The following is a 10,051-nucleotide window of genomic DNA, read 5'->3' as shown; positions in this document are numbered from 1 at the left end:
CCCCAACCACCACTTCCATTTCATGAAATAATTCACACCAACCCCGGTTTGCGACTGCTCTATCAAGTCTTTCCTTGGTAAAATCAGTCCCTTCCCGTCCATTATTCCAAGTGAACCTGGGCCCCTTGAAACCCAAATCCGATAATCCGCACGCTTCTAGAGTGTGTTGGAAATTTTCCATTAACCCCCTTCTTCGTCCGTTTCCACCAAATTTTTCCTCTAAACAAATTATCTCATTGAAATCCCCGAAACACAACCACGGTTCGGGAGCCATCGTAGCTATGTATTGAAGTAAGGTCCATGCCTCTGTTCTTTTGCTAGGGTCGGGGTGACCATAGAAGCCCGTAAGTTTCCACGGAGTAACCCCCGATGGGGCTAGAACTTTGGCATTGATGTGTCGACTACTGTAGTTCATGATTTCTACCCTTGTTTCAACCATCCACAACAAAGCCAATCCACCGCTTCGGCCAATACAGTCCACCACCAACATATGGTCGAAGCCCAATTGAACTCTCACCCGTTCCATTTTATTAGTCCTAAGCTTAGTCTCCATTAAAAAGACTATTTTGGGTTTCTTTTCCTTTACCATCCGGCAAAGTTCCCGAACTGTCCGAAGGTTCCCAAGCCCTCGGCAGTTCCAACTTAGGAGATTCATTGCGGTTGGCGAGGCTGAGAGCCAGCCGCCGCCATTCCCGATCCGTTTTTTCCATTATTACCCTTACCTCCAATTGGTTTGACAAAACGTCCTTCTTTCAATCGCCCCTTTTTAGCCACTTCCTCCACTTCGCAACTGGACTCCCGCATCTTTCGTTTACCCAAATTTTCTCCACTGGTGACTCCATGGGGTTTTAACCGTCCTTTATTTTGCCAAGTATCATCACTTGCGCGCCGCGTAATGTGACTCTTGTCAAAGTTGGCCGTTTTCATTTTTTCCTCCACATCAGCCATGGTAAAAAAATTATTTCCCGAAAGAGACCTGATTTCTTTACCCCCAGTTCCCCTCCCTCCAGCTGAATTACCGTTTGGCCCCTCCTCTGCGTTGAGGTGCTTCTCTTTTTGTGCCAACTCAGCCATAAATTCAGATAAATGGTGCGAATCCTGGCCATAAATGTTGTCGCGCTCCCTTCCCTTTTTTTCCATCCTTGGCTCCTCTGCTGGCAGATTTCCATAATTTTCACCCGACAATTTTCCATTTTGGCTCCCTTTGTTTGCGCCGTCTTGCATGTTATCACTTCCCTGATTTCCTCCTTGATTTTCGGGTCCACTCTGTCCGCCAGGCTGCACCTTTGGAAGGAAAGATGGGCTCCGGGCTGCCCTCCGTTCGCTGCCCCCTTGCCGCCGTATCTGACCTCTCGGCGCCCCCCTCCTCCATGTTTGATGACTTCTCGTCCCCCATCGGGCTTCTATTCCTTGTCCTCCTGCTTCTGGGTGAATATCTCTGACCACCCTCTTGTCTGCCATATCCTCCCATGTTTTCCCGTCGAGGTTGGGGTGGTTCTCTGCGTTCTGGTTCCTGTCCCAGCCGGCTTCCGAACACCCTTTTAGGGGATGCTGCTCTGAGCCAGGGACCAAACTCGATAGGGGCGTTCTGCTTTCGTGCATCATTTCTCTCCGGACATCCTGTCGCCTCATGTTTGATCCTGCCGCAACGGAAGCAGTATTTAGGGAGTCTTTCATATTGAAAAGTAATCAACATGGCAGACCCATTGATGTTTATAATCCGTCCTCTCATCAAAGGTTTGGTCAGATCAAGATTAATTTTAACTCTTAAGAATTCCCCCCATCCCATCCCTCCGTCATCCACGTCCACCTCTTCGACTTGCCCTATTGCTGAACCGATCTGATGACCAACGTTGAGACTCATACATGCCAGAGGGAGATGCAACATTCTTACCCAGAAGGCTGTTCTGTCAAAACGATATTTCGCCGGTGGTGTTAACCCATCATAGTCTTCTACTGCGAAAAGATTTCCCTCGAAGACCCAAGGTCTCCCCTCTAGCACTCTATTCTTATCCCTCTCAGTCACAAAATCTACCAGGAAGAGATTTTCCCCCAAGATCTTGAAAGAGGGGTTACCTGCTGGCTTCCAGATTCGTAGCAGTGTGGCTCGTAGGGTCTCCTTGCTCACCAGATGATCTGCGATTAGTTTTCCAACCAAGCAATTCTTTCCTCTCCTGGTTCCTTCCTCCCACACGTGGTTTTGGATTTCAATTGCAGTGCCCTCCACCTCCGAAAGAGAGAAACTCTCCCACATCCTCTTGAGATCGTCCTCCCTCTGTTGCGCTTCCATTATCGATAAAATACTTCCACAGCTGTGGATGGATCTCTACAGCTTGGAAAACAATCCTTCTGCTCTAGGGTCCCGAGGTCCTAGAGAGAAAACATCAGCTTTTAATAATGTAGTATGTTTTTAAATTTTAATTATTGTCTTTATGTAGTTTTGGAAAGTAATAAATTCTGAGAAAATAATATCGTACAAATCAAAGGCATATAATTTTGAACATTTGAAAAAAAAAAAAATACAGAGGAAAATAAACAATTTTTTGTTTTAATAAAAGGGAAAAATGCAAAATTAATCTTTGTGGTTTACCTGATTTACAATTAACTTCTTATGGTATCAAAATGAACTCAAAGGTCCTTGAGGTATGTCAAAAATATAATTTAGTCTCTACAATCAAATTCCGTCCACTAATTTAACAAATTTCCTTAGTATGACACTGACTTAAATAGGACAAGTATCACAATTATATTAGCTCTAATGTTTTAGGCTATTAGAATCTGTTAAGTCAGTGAACAGAATTTGACTGTAGGAAGTAATTAATGTAGTATGTTTTTAAATTCTAAATATTTTCTTTATATAGTTTTGGAAATTAATAAATTATGAGAAATAGCGTACAGTAAATTTTTGAACTTAATGAAATCACATATAAGGAAAATTATTGAAATATAATTAAATGCTTTTAATTAAGCTAATTTAATGACCGGTTTACTATTAAAAAATAGATTAAAAAATTATGCCTTAAAAAACCAGTTTAACCATTAAAAAAAGTGAGTTCACACGTCTCATGTCGCAATTCTAGATTACCTTTAAAGAGTGATTCAGCCTATATATATATATATATATATATATATATATATATTGTTACCGTACACAATAATTGATGAATAATATAGAATCAAAGGGAAAGAGAGATTAAGAGAGAGCCGAAACACAGATTTAACGTGGTTCGGCAATTTGCCTATGTCCACAGAGAGGCGGCTGTATTTTTACTCTTAATGATTCAGGGTTACATCATACATATATATAGAAAAACCCTAAACCTTACTTGTACGGACTGATCGCGATGTTCACTCCGCTCCCGCCTACTTGGCCTTCCACTGGTATTAATATGAGCCACCAATTCCATCTCCAACTCATTTAAAATCATGCCAAATGTCTATAAACATTTAAAACGTTAGTCTATATTAGTAAACTGCTATTAATGACCTTAAGAATTTAATGTACGTTTTAAATGTTTAACGACACTTGGCACTATTTTAAATGAGTTGGAGGATATTTTCTCCAGACTGGTTCGGAGGAAATTTCTGTCCAAAATTTATAACCTTTCTAACGAATGCCTTCTCTTTTCTGGAATTGGATTATTTGGTTTCAAATGAAGTAGTGATGTTATTTAAAATTTTAAATTTTAAATGATGCAAGCCAGTTTTACCCATTTTGGTTAAATTCACACCTGATGAGTTTTACTAAAACTGTTATATCTCAAATTTTCGGATATCTGATTTGAGCAAGATTGATGGTGTTGGAAAGCTAATTCAAATATCTACAAAGTCTTGTGTCACGAGGTTTGGCTAATTCCGATATTTGTTAGGTCAAAATGGGATACAAAGGGAAGATTAAAAAGCTGAACGGAAATAAATGCAATAATCCAATAAGAAAAGACTTGATTGCTCTATTGGGGACTTTAATGAAGATTTTATTCCAGCAATCAAATATATTTTTATTTTATTATTTGCATTATTTAAATTATGATTTTATTTAATTGTAATTTTTTCTTTATTATTCTAGAAGTTCACATAATAGGCTTAGGTTTATATAAGTTTTACACTCTAGGGCGCCGTTTTCACAACCCTAGAGGAGAGGGAGTTCTTGATCCTATTCTTTCTTCACAGTTTGTGTAGGGATTGACAACGAAATTTCCTTCTCTTGGAGAGTGTGAGTTTCTCGAACAAGAATGACTGACGAGTTGGTGACGAGGTAGGGAAAATTATCTTTGTCAGAGGAGGGGAGCGTTGGGATAGAGGCAATTGAAGGTGTTGTTGAGGCCTTGGAATCTAAGGGACAATCTTGGCTAGTGCGCAAGCTTACTGTGAACAAGATTATTGGGAAGGACAATATCCGATCTACCCTAATCAAAGGGTGGAAGCCGACGGGTTCACTACACTTCAAAGTCATTGGGGAAAATCTATTCCACTTGGATTTTGAACACTATTGGGATCGATCAAGAGTACTAGAAGGTCGTCTGTGGATCTTTGAAGGCCAACTGTTTGCGATTGAAGAGTTGGATGGGTATACACCACCCAATAAAATGAAGTTCGATTCAGCTTTATTCTGGATCCGAATATATGATCTCCTACTGGTATGAATGGAAAGAGAGATAGGACTCAAACTTGGATCCATAGTGGGAAAGGTGGAAGAAGTCGACACCGACATGGATGGAACGGGTTGGGGTGAGTATCTACGAGTTAGGGTACACTTAAGTTTAACCAAGCCCATTCCGATGGGGCGTACTCTGAAACTGAAGGACAAATCTCTATGGGTGCCTTTTCAATATGAAAAAATACCCAAGTTTTGTTTTAGTTGCAGTGTGATTAGCCATGGCCGTGTAGATTGTTTGAAAGGTGATGGGAAAAGTAAGCCAGGAGGTAGTTTAGATTTTGAATACGGGCCATGGCTTAAAGTCCCAAAAAGCCGACCTTGGCTAGAAAAAGGCAATCAAGGCAGAGAGAAAGGATTGAAGAACATACGGCGGGGGCGATCCATGAAGCTTTTCGATCACAGGCGCCGGAAATGACGGAGCGGGATGGCATTATTGGGGTCTCAAAAAGGAATGTAACCGCTAGAGACAATGATGGGATTTTCGCCCATGCATGTTACGAAGCAGAGAAGGAGTTTCCATTTGAAGCTCAGGACCCATTGATGGCTGATGGTGATAATGAGGCGATTAGTTACTCTGGGGACAATATGGAAAGAAATAAGGGGAGAGAGAAATACCAAAAGGTCTAGACAAGGAAAGAGCAAGCTGCGCTTTCCTCTCCAAAGAGTCCTTGCCAGCTGGGAAAGTCGAAAAAAAAAAGAAGAGATTTCCTAATGATCTTTGCTCTCCCTCTCTGGAAGTGGAAGCCAACGTGGAAACTCACCAAACCTGGCAGACTCCTTTATTGGAGAATCTTGAAGATGCCCACTCTCCTATGCAAGGCAATCTCGTCATTCAGGGAGATTGCTGCTTGGGGTATTGAATGGAGAGTAATTTTCTTTCCAAGCAGGGAGAGCATGAACACTCCGGCAGCAACAACGTGAACCTGGCATGATATCATGGGGAAGAAACTGTGATGCGATCAGGTAAACTATATATGGGCCAATGGAACCATATTCAGCAAAAAATGGTATGGAATATTATGGGAGAAGAAAAGAGCTTGATGGGTGTTGGAGAAGCCACATCACCTCTACTGGGACACGTGGGCGCCTCAAACCAAACTGGGCCATGCAAGAAGCTGAAATCTGGAGGATCCACGCTGGATAGTCCACATACACGTTCCCAGGGAAACTCTGTGACAAAAACTCCTTCTCTGGGAAGGAAAAGACGCAACTCTGCTACTTACAAACATGCAGAACTCCACGGACAACAAAGCTTGCAATCCTACTCCAATCAAGGTGACACAGTTGAAAGGAAAAAAGTAAGAACTTCGGAAATTGTACCTTTTAATGCTCATATTGTTCAGGCAGGGCTGCAAACCATTGATTGTATTAAGTTGGAACTGCCGAGGGCTTGGGAACCCTCGGACAATTCATGACCTTCGCCGTTTGATAAAGGAAAAGGAACCCGATTTGGTTTTTCTTATGGAAACCGAAAAGCAAAATAAAAATTGCGATTATCTTCGAATAAAATTGGGTTTCGATTATATATTTAGAGTTGATAGTGTGGGTCATAGTGGTGGATTATTGTTGCTTTGGAAAAATTCTTTAACTGTTGACATCCAAAATTATAGCCGCCGACATATAAATGCGGTGATTGGTAGTTGTGGTACATGGCTTGATTGGAAATTCACCGGGTTCTATGGACATCTGAATACTGCAAAACGGAAAGAATCTTTGGCTCTTCTTAGACATCTCAACTCCCTCCAACCCACTCCATAGGTATCTATAGGAGAGTTTAATGAAATAGTAAATCTTGCTGAAAAAAAAAAAGGACTCATTATTCTACCTAGGGGGCAAATGGAAGAATTTCAACGTGCTTTGGAGGATTGTCGACTTCATGATCTAGGATTCAAGAGCCCAAAGTACACATGGAATAATGGGCGTCCGGGTAATGAGTACACTTTGGAAAGATTGGATAGGGTGGAGGCCAACATGGGATGTGAGAGTGGATGTGTTGATTTGTTGTAGTTCAGATCATCTTCCGATTCTTCTTACTATAAACAAGAAGGGGACCTTTAGAGGACAAAAGTGGAGGCCTTTCCGCTATGAAGCGGGATGATCCAAGAATGGGGATTTTCAAAAAAATGTTCATGAGGCATGGGCAGTGTGTTATCCTACTAAGGAACCTTGGACGGTCTTCAGACGGAAGCTACATGGGTGTCAAAAGGTTATCAAGAAATTGGTCAAAAAACAGTAGCCACTGACAGAGAGAATTATTCTAAAGAAGACAACAGAATTAAAGAAACTTCAAGAAGCGGCCAATCCACTCAACATGCAAGCTGAAAAGGGCTCAAAGAAGAAATAAATGTCATGTTGGAACAAGACGAGCTCAAATGGCGACAACGGGCAAAGGAAAATTGGTTGAGAGATGGTGATCGCAATGCCAAATGTGTCTATGCCTGTGCAAATCAGAGACAGCATTGCAATTGGATTGAGAAAATTGATGACTGAATGGGTCGTACTTGTAGATCCCAACATGAGGTGGAGTAGGCATTCATTGACTTTTATCATGACTTATTTACATTGGCAGAGCCGCGTGATATTGATGAATATATAGGGGCTATTGAAGAAAGACTATCGGCAGGCATGAAGACTTCTTTACTTGCTCCATATTCCGAGGATGAGGTCCATAGAGCTTTGATGCAGATGGCACCCCTAAAAGCGCCAGGTCCTGATGGCTTTTCGGAGGATTTCTATCAACAGCAATGGAAGACGGTTGGAAGGGAGGTATGTAATGTTGTGTTACATTTCCTAAATGAAGTTGATTTGAATATCAACATTAACGTGACAGATATTACCTTAATCCTAAAGAAGACAGTTCCTGTTTGCGCATCTGACTTTAGGCCGATTAGCCTGTGCAATGTCATTTACAAAATCATTGCAAAGGTATTGGCAAACCGACTCAAGTTGATCCTTCCTTATGTCATTTCTGCAAATCAAAGTGCCTTCATTCCTGGAAGGCTAATTTCAGATAATATTGTGGTGGCTTACGAAACTCTACATTTTATTCATACGAGACTGTGGAGTAAGGTGGGTTACATGGAGATTAAGCTAGACATGAGTAAGGCATATGACTGAGTGAAATGGGCTTTTCTAGAAGCAGTGATGCATAAAATGGAATTCCCGGAGAGCTGGAAAAAGGTTGATTATGAGTTATGTTTGCTCGGTCTCCTATGCTATTCTAGTCAATGGACAGCCAGCTGGACACATAAACCTTCGAGAGGGCTTAGGCAAGGGTATTCATTATCCCCATACCTTTTTCTCTTATGTGCTGAGTCACTCAGTGCCTTATTATCTCGAGCTCAGAAAAATGGAGTGCTGACAAGGGTCCCTACTTTCAGAAACAGCCCCCGTTTAAGTCATTTATTTTTCGCAGATGATAGCCTGATATTCTGCAAAGCAAATTCGGTTGAGTGGAGAAGATTAACAAAGCTCCTAAAAAAATATGAAGTAGCCTCAGAACAAAAGCTCAACAAGGAGAAGATTTCTATCCTCTTTAGCCGGAATACAAGTCTAGAAAAGCGATAGGAAATTACTCAACTTTCGAGACTCCAAGCTACTCCGAGCTATGAAAAGTATCTTGGGCTTCCAACCCTAGTTGGGAAGTCGAGGACATATGCTTTTGCAAGTATAAAAGACCGAGTCTGGAATTGCCTTAATAATTGGAAGACAAAGTTTCTAACGCAAGCAAGGAAAGAGGTTTTAATTAAAGCGGTGGTGCAAACTATTCTAACATGTTGTATGAGTGTCTTCTCATTACTTGTAGCCCTCTGAAAGGAAATACAAGGGTTGATACAGTGCTTCTGGTGAGGACATAAGGAAAACACTTCTAAAATACACTTGATGAGCTAGGCAAGAATGGGTACTTCCAAGGACCAAGGCGGTCTGGGTTTTCGTGATCTGGGGAATTTTAACAAAGCACTTCTAACAAAGCAACTTTGGCGACTTCTACAATGCCCAGAATATTTGGCTAGAAAAATTTTAAAAGCCAAATATTTCCCATCATGTTCCATTCTGGATGCAAGCCTAGGCAACTGACCCTCCTTTGTCTAGCGGAGTTTTATGGCGGCTCAACCGGTTCTCAAAAATGGACTTTTCTGTAGAATTCGTAATGGGGAGGACATTCACGTGTGGGGTGATAAATGGATCTCGCAGGCAACCACATACATGGTGAAATCACCACAGAAGATTCTTGATCGGAATGCTCGCGTTTCAGACCTTATTGATCCAGCCACGAGAACATGGAAGGGTGACCTTATTGCACAGATCTTTTTGGATGACGAAGCTGAGGTAATTCGAAATATGTCTATCAGTCCTTTACCTACAAAGGATCGACTTATCTGGCGGGGTACAAAAAATAGACTTTTTTCCGTTCGAAGTGCCTACTTTTTGGAAATGGATAATATGGCCAAGCAAGGTAGTGGAACGTCTAGAGTCGTTGAAGGGATAGCATGGAAGGAATGTTGGAATCTCAAGATACCAAATGTGGCTAAACTCCTTTTATGGAAAGCTTTACATAATCTACTACCGACTAGGATGAACTTGGCTAAGAAGGGAGTAGATCTGGACACTTTATGCCCCATATGTGGACTTGCAGATGAGACGATGGCGCACATCCTTTGGACGTGTCCATCATCAAATGATGTGTGGGGAGGTGGGCCAATTAAATTGCAAAAATGTGGTGGAGTGGGTACTAGCTTTCCAGATATCTTTGAGTCAATTCGTGGACGATGCACTACAGAGGAAATTGAACTGTTCGTTGCCTTGGCAAGAAAAATTTGGCTGAGGAGGAACTCTGTAATTTTTGGCAAAACTTTTCGCCATCCGACCAGGCTAATGCAGGAAGCTCAGTCTTTGTTGGAAGAATTTCAAAGAGTGAATACCATGAGCCACTGCGAGTTAACCCCTGACAGCAGATTAGAGACGGTGGTATGGAAACATCCACCATGCAACATGATAAAGATGAATTAGGACTCTGGGATTCACTCTAAAGACAAACATGTTGGTGTGGGACTCATAGTTAGAGACTCAACTAGTAAGTTTGTTGTAGCACAAAGCTTATCTCTGACCATTCAAACTGATCCAACTTCGGCTGAAGCTCTAGCAGCGGTATATGCTATTATTTTCTGTAAGGAATTGGGCTTCGATAACATTATCTTTGAAGGTGACTCCATGCAAGTTGTCAAGGCTATTGCTTCAGCAGAGTCGTGTCTAAGCAACTATGGGCAATTCATAGAATGTATACAGAACGAGCTGCTTTCTTTGGAAAACGCCAGTTTCAAGCATATAATGAGGGACGCTAATAATGCGGCGCATATGCTTGCAAAATTGGCTATCACCCATGTCACTATGTCT

Source organism: Corylus avellana, chromosome ca9, assembly GCF_901000735.1.
Source record: "Corylus avellana chromosome ca9, CavTom2PMs-1.0".
Lineage (NCBI taxonomy): Eukaryota > Viridiplantae > Streptophyta > Magnoliopsida > Fagales > Betulaceae > Corylus > Corylus avellana.
Note: the sequence above shows the minus strand (reverse complement) of the source record.